This window comes from Bufo gargarizans, chromosome 2 (assembly GCF_014858855.1).
Source record: "Bufo gargarizans isolate SCDJY-AF-19 chromosome 2, ASM1485885v1, whole genome shotgun sequence".
NCBI lineage: Eukaryota > Metazoa > Chordata > Amphibia > Anura > Bufonidae > Bufo > Bufo gargarizans.
The window spans coordinates 334176897-334189364 of NC_058081.1; the positions used below are offsets into that span (position 1 = coordinate 334176897).

Below are 12468 nucleotides of genomic sequence, written 5' to 3' on the forward strand. Positions count from 1 at the left end.
TCACTATTCTTGAGGCTTATGAGTGCAACCCTCTGTATTTACTTTTATACAGTCTTCTTTTTATGGTAGGTTTGGATATTGATACGCCTGTATCCTGGAGAATGTTGTTTACTTGGTTGGCTGTTGTGAAGGTGTTTCTGTTTACCATGTTATTTATTCTGTGATCATCCACCACAGTTGTTTTCCATGGGCGTCCAAGTCTCTTTGCATTGTTGAGGTCACCAGTGCTTTCTTTCTCAGGATGAACCAAACTGTAGATTTTGCCACTCCTAATAGTGTAGCAATTTCTCCGATTTTTTTTTTTCTGTTTTCGCTGATCAAGGATGGCTTGTTTCACCTGCTCTTTTGACCACATGTTTAAATCTTAGCAAAATCTTCATAATTCAAGCACAACACCTCAAATCAACTCCAGGCCTTTTTGTGCTAAATTGAGAATAAAATAATGAAGGAATTGCCCACACCTGCCCATGAAACAGCCTTTAGGTCAATTGTCCAATTACTTTTGGTCCCTTCAAAAAACAGGGTGCCACATGTAAAGGAGCTAAAACTCCCAAACCCTTCATCCAATTTTAATGTGGATACCCACAAATGAAAGCTAAAAGTCTGGACTTTATGTCCATTATATAACTATAACTTGAATAATGTTTTAATAAACAGGTAATAAAAACTAAATTTGTGTCAGTGTCCAAATATATATGGACCTAACTGTAGTAAGTACAGGAGTAATTTAGTTTTGACTACTTTCAGACTCGCGTTTGGTGCGGATGCGTCATGGATCTGCACAGACGGATCCGTTCAGGTCAATAAAACTGCATCCGTTCAGAACGTATCCGTTTGTATTATCTTTAACATGTCCAAGACGGATCAGTCTTGAACACAATTGAAAGTCAATGGAGGACAGATCAGTTTTCTATTGTGTCATAGAAAACAGATCCATCCTCATTGACTTACATTGTGTGTCAGAACGGATCAGTTTGGCTCAGTTTCGTCAGACGGACACCAAAATTCTGCAAGCAGCGTTTTGGTGTCCGCCTCCAAAGCGGAATGTAGACGGAACGGAGACAAACTGATGCATTCTGAGTGAATCCATTTCCATTCAGAATGCATTAGGGCAAAACTGATCCGTTTTGGATTGTTTGTGAGAGCCCTGAATGGATCTCACAAACGGAAAGCCAAAACGCCAGTTTGAAAGTAGCCTTGCTTTTATTCATGTTTTCAATGTTTGCATGTCTTTGTGCATGAAGCAGTGTGCTGCTATGTGTAGCCCTTGGGTATGTATGTGTGTATGTGTATATATATATATATATATATATATATATATATATATATATATATACACTCACCTAACGAATTATTAGGAACACTTGTTCTATTTCTCATTAATGCGATTATCTAGTCAACCAATCACATGGCAGTTGCTTCAATGCATGTAGGGTTATGGTCCTGGTGAAGACAATTTCCTGAACTCCAAACTGAATGTCAGAATGGGAAAGAAAGGTGATTTAAGAAATTTTGAGTGTGGCATGGTTGTTGGTGCCAGACGGGCCGCTCTGAGTATTTCACAATCTGCTCAGTTACTGGGATTTTCACGCACAACCATTTCTAAGGTTTACAAAGAATGGTGTGAAAAGGTAAAAACATCCAGTATGCGGCAGTCCTGTGGGCGAAAATGCCTTGTTGATGCTAGAGGTAAGAGGAGAATGGGCCGACTGATTCAAGCTGATAGAAGAGCAACGTTGACTGAAATAACCACTCGTTACAACCGAGGTATGCAGCAAAGCATTTGTGAAGCCACAACACGCGCAACCTTGAGGCGGATGGGCTACAACAGCAGAAGACCCCACCGGGTACCACTCATTTCCACTACAAATAGGAAAAAGAGGCCACAATTTGCACAAGCTCACCAAAATTGGACTGTTGTAGACTGGAAAAATGTTGCCTGGTCTGATGAGTCTCGATTTCTGTTGAGACATTCAAATAGTAGAGTCCGAATTTGGCGTAAACAGAATGAGAACATGTATCCATCATGCCTTGTTACCACTGTGCAGGCTGGTGGTGGTGGTGTAATGGTGTGGGGGATGTTTTCTGGGCACACTTTAGGCCCCTTAGTGCCAATTGGCCATCGTTTAAATGCCACGGGCTACCTGAGCATTGTTTCTGACCATGTCCATCCCTTCATGACCTCCATGTACCCATCCTCTGATGGCTACTTCCAGCAGGATAATGCACCATGTTACAAAGCTCGAATCATTTCAAATTGGTTTCTTGAACATGACAATGAGTTCACTGTACTAAAATGGCCCCCACAGTCACCAGATCTGAACCCAATAGAGCATCTTTGGGATGTGGTGGAACGGGAGCTTCGTGCCCTGGATGTGCATCCCTCAAATCTCCATCAACTGCAAGATGCTATCCTATCAATATGGGCCAACATTTCTAAAGAATGCTATCAGCACCTTGTTGAATCAATGCCACGTAGAATTAAGGCAGTTCTGAAGGCAAAAGGGGGTCCAACACCGTATTAGTATGGTGTTCCTAATAATTCTTTAGGTGAGTGTATATATACAGTATATATACACAGTATATAAAAATTGAAAAAAGGCAGCACTGACAAAAAATAATAACAATTGGTGCCAGGGCCAAGGAGAATAAGCAATTACCCAAAATATAAATAGAAAAAAGGGCTGCACTCCAAAAAATAAAATGGAATCACTTTTATTCACCCATGTGGTACAGCAACGTTTTAGCTCAACAATAGAGCCTTTCTTTCGATGAGCAGATCAAAGTTGACAAATTCGAATTCGAACCGAATTTCAGGAAAATTTTTCTCAGGCTTCATGGTATCGAATCACTTTTTTTCCTAAAATGACTGCTGCACGTGTTAGGACATGGAGCAAAGAACTCTGGGAATGAGGGATTACCTATAATGCCATACATGCAGCTAATCAGCAGACAGCCAGCCCCTGTGATGTCACAGCCCTATAAATGGCCTCAGCCATCTTGGGTTCTGCCATTTTCCAGTGTGCTTAGTGCAGGACATAAGCAGGTGCTAGGCACAGTGCAAGGAAAGACGTTATTGTGCTAAAAAATTTATTTACAAGTTCAGGGAAAGATTATTCAAGCTGTAGGGAAAGGATAGGAAGGCATCATCTAAACTATAAAAAAAACTACCAGGCTGTCAGGTGCACTACATACATCCACCACTAGATGGGGTAGCACCACAGTATAAATAATGTAGTTCAGGCCTAGTTAGGGTTCTCTCAGTTGAGAGTTTGAAGTGTGAAGGAGATGGAGTGAGGCGCTAAGGAGGAAGGAGAGGTTCCCTCTCCTCTCAGCTCTCTCTGGAGCTCCACGGCCCAGAGAAGCCATCAAGCATCTCAGTATCAAAGCCAGGAAGACAGGCAGAGGAAAGTCTACATTCTACTATGCATTTTTCAGGAGTAACAAGTGAATTTCTCGTATTATTTGATCAAGACTAAGGAAGGACAAGGCCATTATTATAGTCTCTATGCGCCTTTGTAATTTGGTGAAGGACTTAATAGCTTCAGGCAGCCTCACCGTTATTCTTAAGACAGATAAGGATTCTGTCATGTCACTTGTGTAGAAGATCAAGATTGGGACTACCTCAACTAAGACTGAAGCAAGGCAAAGAGCTGTTTCCCAGTGAGTACATAACTTACCACCCTAGCCTGACGCAGTATCATCAGCACAGGCTGTTACTAGGATTAATGACATCCAACTTGCATGTGTATCAGAGACTGTTCTATTGTTGGATGTAAACTGTTATCAAGAACCTGGTTATAGTAAAGTTTACAGTTGGATTTAAGCCTGCCTCATTCTTCTAACTCCAGCTCGGGGTTTTCCCAAGGCCCTATGAACTCTGTCCAAAAACAGGAGTGGGTACAAAACACAGAAGACATGCAAATATTCCATTCAGATGTCATCTCTGTTTTGGATCCAATCCTGTTTTTTGGGGGCTTTAGCAATAATGATGGATTACTGATCAAATGCTGACCGAGTGAAGGTGGATGCTCAACAGACAGGATCCGTTTTTTGGGGGTTATTGTTCTGATGGATCAGAGGAAGGGCAAAATAATCTGTGACATCAACACAAACTTATTGCTAGCACCATATCCACTCTGTCAGGGGGGTTCTACTTGTATAAGCGTTTTAATAGAACAGGTTCTAAAATGTGGAATCGGCGACGATGGTGTAAAAGGAGTGCGCTCTTTCACACTATAGTAGGATCTTGGGTCTCTGCACGATTCGTTATACCTGGTGCTAACATTGACCTGCAAGCCTGAGTTCACAGTTAAGTTATTTGGTCAGTTTTGGCCCCATAACTGCCTAAATAAGTGTGCAGTTATTATAAGAGTGATGCCTGTCATCTGCGTGTCATACTGTCACAGTATTTTTTCAGTACCACAGCAGACTCCCTATGCATGTTACTGGAAGGCACAGTGTTCGACACCACTATACGGGCTCTCTGCAGCCAGTAAGTAGCTGTTTTTAATGCGATTCACCACAAATAATTATTTAAGTTAATAAGTTTTCATCAATCAGTATACATTTACCAGGAGAGAATAATGCAGAATGGAGTCACCTGAACAAGCATTGGTGTCATGCAGACCACAAAAGCATATAAGGTTATCCCTATCACTTTCTACAGACGACCAATAGCATAATTCACACTAACATCCAGTATTACCACCTTACTTGCCTTAAAGGGTCTTAAAAGCATGCAGCTGATTATTCTAGGAGTGAAAGAGCAGCAGTCAAACAGACAAACAACAATGTTTGAGTTTCTTTGGTAAAACTTGGTTATGTCATGATATGCATGTAAAGTAAATTATGTTATTGTGGTTCACTTATAATATTTATGTATTATAAATTTATTGTGTGTGTCCCTTCTAGACTATATAATCCTGGGCTCTGTGTGGAATGTGCTAGTGCAGAGAATGGGATACTGATTTGATTTTCATTTGATTCAACTTTATTGTCATTACATATGTAAAGTACAGGGCAATAAAATATAGTTTGAATCTAATCAGAAGTACGTAAAACACTAAACAATAATGTATTTCATGGGAGGATACCACAGAGGAAGCCACTGCTGTCCAAAAAAAAAAAACATTGCTGCACTTTTACAGTTTGCACAAGAGCACCTGGATGTTCCACAGCAGTACTGGCAAAATATTCTTTGGACAGATAAAACCAAAGTTGAGTAGTTTGGAAGAAACACACAACACTATATGTGTAGAAAAAAGAGGCACAGCGCACCAACATCAAAACCTAAACCCAACTGTGAAGTATGGTGGTGGGGGCATCATGGTTTAGGGCTGCTCTGCTGTGTCAGGACCTGGATGGATTGATATCATCAAAGGAAAAATGAATTTCCAAGTTTATCAAGACATTTTGCAGGAGAACTTAAGGCCATCTTTCCACCAGCTGAAGCTCAACAGAAGATGGGTGTTGCAACAGGACAACGACCATACGACCCCAACAACAGAATGGCTTAGTCAGAAGAAAATACGCTTTCTAGAGTGGCCCAGTCAGAGTCCTGACCTCAACCGGATTGAGATGCTGTGGCATGACCTCAAGAAAGCGATTCACACCAGACATCCCAAGAATATTGCTGAACTGAAACAGTTCTGTAAAGAGGAATGGTCAAGAATTACTCCTGACCGTTGTGCACGTCTGATCTGCAACTACAGGAAACGTTTGGTAGAAATTATTGCTGCCAAAGGAGCTTCAACCAGTTATTAAATCCAAGGGTTCACATACTTTTTCCACCTGCACTGTGAATTTTTACTTGGTGTGTTCAATAAAAACATGGTAACATTTAATTATTTGTGTGTTATTAGTTTAAGCAGACTCTGATTGTCTATTGTTGTGACTTAGATGAAGATCAGATCACATTTCTGACCAATTTGTACAGAAATCCATATCATTCCAAAGGGTTCACATACTTTTTCTTGCAACTGTATACAGATATACAGATGTGCTGATGTATACATAGATACTTATAATCTTTTCTATTGTTATACAGACGGTGAATACACAGAAGTACTATGAACAAGTATACAGATGTACTATGAACAGTTATACAGATGTGCTACATATATACAAATTTACAGATGTATAGTAAACAGATCTGCAGAATGCTATAAATATAGCTTCAGAAGGGGAAGAGTAGCGCTATGGACAGACTGTAATAGTGAACAATGTATTGTACGGACTTAAGCTATGACAATGTCCCAACTATAGCAGTAACCAATATGAACATACCGTGAATGTTATGAATGAATGACAGTCATGGTCATAGGAAGGAATGCAGGGAGGAGGAGTGTAGAGGGTTAAGTGAGTATAGATTAAAGGGTTCAGCAAGGGACTGAGTTCAGTAGTGTGACAGCTGTGGGGAAGAAACTGTTCCTAAACCTGCTGGCTTTAGTATGAAGGGTCCTGTAGCGCCTTTCTTGAAGGAAGCAACTGGAAGAGTTTATTGGCAGGATGAGAGGAGTCCCTAAGAATGGTGCATGCCCAACATAGAGAAAAACTTGCAACCAAGGTAGCTGCAAATACCCCTACTACCTCTGAAGATTGTTTATGTTGTATTTTTTTTATTTTATTTGGGTTTTGCTCAAAATAAATATTGTTTTTGCCAAAATACATTTCGTTTTGCCAAAAGCTTAGTGAAGACATTTTATAACAACACATACACCCATATCTCAATACTCCTACTTGTAAATATTCTCAGACCTAAACTTCTAAAGTTACGGTAGCTAGCAAACACAGATCTGACTTACTGAAGCTATATGATTTACTATTGCTGTACCAAGTACATTAGAAACTACTGAAGTGGACTCTCATTCAGCCTATTTATAGTAGTACTGTTAAATGATTTATTAGATGAGTTTTAAAATTGATAGACACAAAAAAAAATATAGCACTTCCATCATAGGTATATGCTATAGACCTAATGTGTGCCCTGGGCCGGAATTTAAAGTACTTAATTTTTACTATTCTCGACATACAGTAACAATTCAGTTCCTCCTGAGTAAACGTCTATTGAATAACCTTTGTAGAGGTTAACAGCCAAAAGAATTTTGATGTGCATGACTGCGCTCTCAGACATGCACTGTATAAAACCTTTAACTTTTATTCTTTAATAACATATTTTTTGTCATAGGTTATGAGAAATCTTATTTCAGATTTGTTGAGTTGTATGTTAATTGACAACTATTGCTATAAATAGTCATGGTTCAGTACAAATGTATTGGATTACTCGATATTAAGACAACTTGATCAGGTCAAGTTAAAAATAAAAGTATTCTTCACTATCATTATTTTCAATTTAGCGTTTAAAATATTTAATGACTTGCATTAGAATGTACTAAAATGAAAAAAAAAATGACTGCACAGAAAAATATTTAAATACCTTAGACATAGTAAAATGCCTTACACAATATATAAGCGATTTTTCGAACATGTTTTCTTTGATTTCATTGTATACCTTGGAATATCTTAATAGGTAAGACAAAATGCATAGACAAAGATAATAGAAATGAAGGCACAATAAGTTTCTGTGATTTTGTACTATGTACTGTAGTCATCCTATGTGTTGTGGGATAGTGCCATAAGACAGCTCTGTAACACAAATTAATATTAACTCTTTTGAGAAAAGGAACTAACAGTTCAGCCCAAGCAGAGCTTGGGAAGCTAGGTGGGTGGGTGACTTAACCTCTCATAAATTGGGAACTGTAGCAGCTAGGGATATGGTCCTGATCTTGTTTGAAAGGTGACAGCCTATGCGTTAAAATATAAAAAAATGAATCACAGCATTATCTCCTCTACTTTGGGGGATATATCTGTTAGAATATGGTAAGGAGTGATAGGTGAAAGTGAAAGCAGGTGTTATTCCTGACCCAATCCTAAAGTAAAGATAATGGTGTAATTGTGGATTTTATTTAAAGCTTAGACTGTCAGCTTTCAAACAAGACCTAGTTCATATCTCTACCCAGCCCAAGATATGATGCGTTAAAGTAGCCATTTCCCTTTCAGTTGCCTGTGATCCCAGCTAGTCTGGAAGAGGGATGGTCAGTGGAGGAGATAACAGGCTGCATAGAGAAAATATCAAAAATATATAAATTTGGCAACATTGTAATTATAGTTTCCAACAGAATAAAGTTATCATGTAATTTTTGCTATACAGTGAACGCCATAAAGATAAATCTGGCAAAATAATGTTAAAATTACATGTCTCATACAGCTAAATTGAAGAAAAATGGTCCTTAAGGCTAAAATTAGTTATGCTACTAAGGGTTAAAAATTCACTTATGTACCCTGAACTGTGTGCCAACTTTGCAGTTCGGGTTCACTCAACTCTAACAATGACTCCTAATTGGAGTCAGTAGGTGATAAAGACACGTACTTGACTTTGACTCTTCAAAGGTGTGACCTGTTTCTTTTAGATGTAAGTACACGGCTGAATCTTGACCAGAGGTTTTGGCTCTTCTATGCTGAGCCATACGTGTTTTGGATAAGGAGGCCGATTGGTACAAACGAGGAGTGAAGGAGGCCATCTACGTAAAAATGGAGAAGCCAAGCTTGAATAGAGGTGGGGGGGTTAGACATCTATTGTCTGCCACATACAATGCTGTCTTGACACCTTTTTCTGGGAAGTCTTTATCACCTACTGACTCCAATTAGGATAATGGAATCAACACCTTTGATCCAATGCTGGGTATAATTGCCAGATGTGGATCCAGTTACATATTTATTCCCAGAATTTTTGTACAATCACTCAGAATTGAGAAAGCTCGTTGGAAGAACGAGTGAAACTTTTTCAAGAAATCTACAGTACGTTCAGTTGCCTTGATTTATTCTTTACAGCTATAAAGAAGTGAAATATTCTTGAATGGCCAAGTCAGTCAACTGATCTGAACCCAATAGAGCATGCATTTCACTTGTTAAAGACTAAACTTCAGACATAAGGCCCACAAAAAAACAGCAAATGAAAACAGCTGCAGTAAAGGCCTGGCAGAGCATTAAAAAGGAGGAAACACAGCATCTGGTGATGTCCACGAGTTCAATAATTCAGACAGTCATTGCCATCAAAGGGTTTTCAACCAAGTATTAGAAATTAACATTTTATTTACACTTATTTAATTTGCCCAATTACTTTTGAGCCCCTGAAATTAAGGGATTGAGTTTAAAAAATGATTTAGTTCCTTACATTTTTATGTATTTTGTTCAACCCACTGAAAGTCTGAACGTCAACTGCATCTGAATTGTTTTGTTCAAAATCCATTGTGGTAATGTACAGAACAAAAATTAGAAAAATGTTGTATCTGTCCAAATATAAATGGACCTAACTGTACATATTAAGTCCAATTACCTTTGAAACCTCCATGGTCCAATGCACCATACTTGATGCTAAGATGACCTGACCAGGCCAGTGGAGAACCCATTCTTTCCTTGGAGACTCAGTGTATGCTTTAATAGCATTGTTCATAACTTCATGAAGATAAAGTTTCATTATTCTCTCGATCAAAAAAAGAACAACACTAGTAAACCAAAAAATATTGCACAAAATATAATTGAAATATCTATCACATCTTTGTACAAATAAAGTTATAATTGCCTTGCTCTGCTCAATGACATGTAAAGGTTTCTTGTAGGTTTAAGCTAGAGCGTTTACAATGATATTACTATAAAAGCAGGAAACAAAAAATACAATATATTGTGCAACATTACAATAAACAGATGACTCAAGGGATTACTTCCTCAACCAGTGCTTCTGAGAAGAATGGGAATGGTTGACCAGGACTGTGGAGAACAATTGCTAGTGCAAAAGGAAAGGGACAATAGTGAAGCCATCTTTGCATGCGGGGCTACTCGAGTAGAGATGGGATGTTAATTGCATCTTGGTATCCTGCACATGTGGTATGCTGGAGGAGCATTGTGAATTGTCCCTGCAGTGGAGACTGACGACATGGTGGTGGATGAGGAGGCTGAGGCAGAAATTGTCACAGGACCAACGGCGTGAGACCGTGGAGGCGAAAGCGGCGTCACCTGGCCAAGTTGCTGGTTTGACTGGGCAGAAATCCTATTTACCCAGTGGGCCGTAAAGGACATATATTGTCCTTGACCGTAGTTACAGCTCCACATGTCGGGGCTGCCATGAACTTTGACAGACACTGACAGGATCAAGGACTGGCCCACCTTCTGTGCTACATATTTGTGCAGGGCTAGTACTTTGGCAAAGAAATGACGGCTTTTGACTCTTCATCTCGGCTTGGCACAAGCCATCAGTTCTCTGAAAGGTGCAGAGTCCACTACTTGGAAAGGGAGGTACTGCAGCACCAGCAACTTGGACAGGAGCACCTTCACCTCTTGACAATCGCTTCAGTGATCGATTGCTGATGGAATGACTGATGAGGAGGAGCAGGAGCATCAGGACCAGCAGATGTTGGGAAGGACAGACAGCTCCCTTTGGCTGAGGTGGTGGAGCCTTAACTGCCTTAAATCGGGAGCATGCCACTGGGTAATGCAGCGGTTGCTGCGGCAGGCTGGACCACCACATCGGAGCCACGGTTCTCCCAGGGAAATTTGTGGTGACACTGCATATGTTGAAGCAGTGCTGTGGTGCCATCATTGACACCCTGGCCACGCTGCACCTTCTGCCCACAGATTCGGCAAATGGCCATGTTCACCTCCTCTGGCAGCTTAACAAAAAACTGCTACACCGCTGAATAGGTGATTTTACCCGCAACACTTAGTGTTGATCGGAAATATTCTAATTGCTAATTTTTATTGCAAATATTGGCACTTCAAGAATTTGTGAATATCTAGAATATAGTGCTATATCTTCATAATCACGAATATTCTAGATTTTTTTTCATCAATACCCATGATCCCTCACTGCTTCTTGCTTGTAGGCCAATGAAAAGTTATAAAATCTTTGACTTTAGGAGTAGTGTTGAGCGAATTTTTATAGTAAATTTTCCGATTGCTGATTTTTGCAAGAAAACAAGATAAGATGCCGTCATTGTCACTGTACAATACAATGTAATACAATGTACAATACAATGAAATGTTGTTTGGAGCAATCCTAGATGCCATGGACAGAGGAACAAAAATTGACATTTAAACTAAAGCATTGCACTAGAAAAAAAACAAAACATTGCACTAGAAGGCATTACTATTCACAGTTCACAGCATATATATAGCAAGAGCAAAATAGGAAGTGCTTATGAGTATATATACACACTGATTCAGACACCACTGCAGATAAGAGGTCATCATGGGGTCATGAAGGCAGCAGTCACTTTCAGTCTATGGTAGTTTCTATCCTAGGAAGGGGCAATAATCTCCGATAATTTAGAAGACTGATTGCTTTGGGGTAAAAGCTGTTCTTCAGCCTAGTGGTGCGGGCATGTAGGACTCTAAGACGCCTACCAGAGGGTAGGGGAATGAAAAGGCTGTGGCCGGGGTGAGTTGGATCCCCGCAGATAATTTTTGCCCTGTTGCTGCAGCGAGCAGTGAAGATGTCATCCAGTGATGGTAACTGAGTACCAGTAATTCTGCCAGCCATTCTGATGATGCGCTTGAGGGTGTTCTTGTCCTCAGAAGAGCAGCCGGAGTACCACACTGCAATGCAGTATGTGATAACAGATTCTATGGTGCACCTGCAAAAATTGACTAGCAGCTGTTTTGGGAGTTGTGCTTTATTCAGACTCCTCAGAAAATAAAGCCTCTGAAGGCCTTTTTTGGTAATTTCTGTTGTGTTTTTTATCCATGACAGGTCCTGACTAATATGAACTCCCAAGAATCTGAAACTTTGAACTATCTCCACGTTTCCATCATTAATGCTAATAAGATAGTGTCCATTTTGTTTCTTCTTCCTAAAATCCAGAATTAGCTCCTTTGTTTTCTTGGTATTGAGAATGAGGTTGTTGTTCTTACACCATCTCTCTAGGTTCTCAACCTTTTTCCTATAGGCTGTTTCATCATTGTTGGAGATTAGGCCTATCACGGTCGTCTCATCTGCAAATTTTATAATGGTATTGGTATTGTGAATAGGTTTACAGTCATTTGTGAAGAGGGAGTAAAGGAGAGGGCTCAACACACAGCCTTGCGGTACCCCAGTGTTTAGTGTTAAGGATGAAGAAAAGTGCTTGCCCATGCGTACGATTTGTGGTCTTTTTGTAAGAAAATCCAGTATCTAGTTGCACAGGTGTGAGCTGAGACCCAAGTTGTTCAGTTTCGTTGCCAACTTGTTAGGAGGGATGGTGTTAAAGGCCAAGCTGTAATCAATGAACAGCATCCGCACATAGCTGTCTCTCTCTGCTCCAGGTGTGACAGCGCAGTGTGAAGGGCAAGTGAGACAGCATCCTCAGTTGACCTATGTGCTCTGTAAGCAAACTGGTATTGGTCCATGGAGGTGCAGATCTTGCTCTTCATGTG

The 12468-nt window shown here is 39.9% G+C and overlaps 1 pseudogene; it reads right to left on the minus strand.

The window, feature by feature from the left end:
* The window catches only part of LOC122925882, a 2558103-nt pseudogene that overhangs the window by 1736583 nt on the left and 809052 nt on the right, over window positions 1-12468 (minus strand).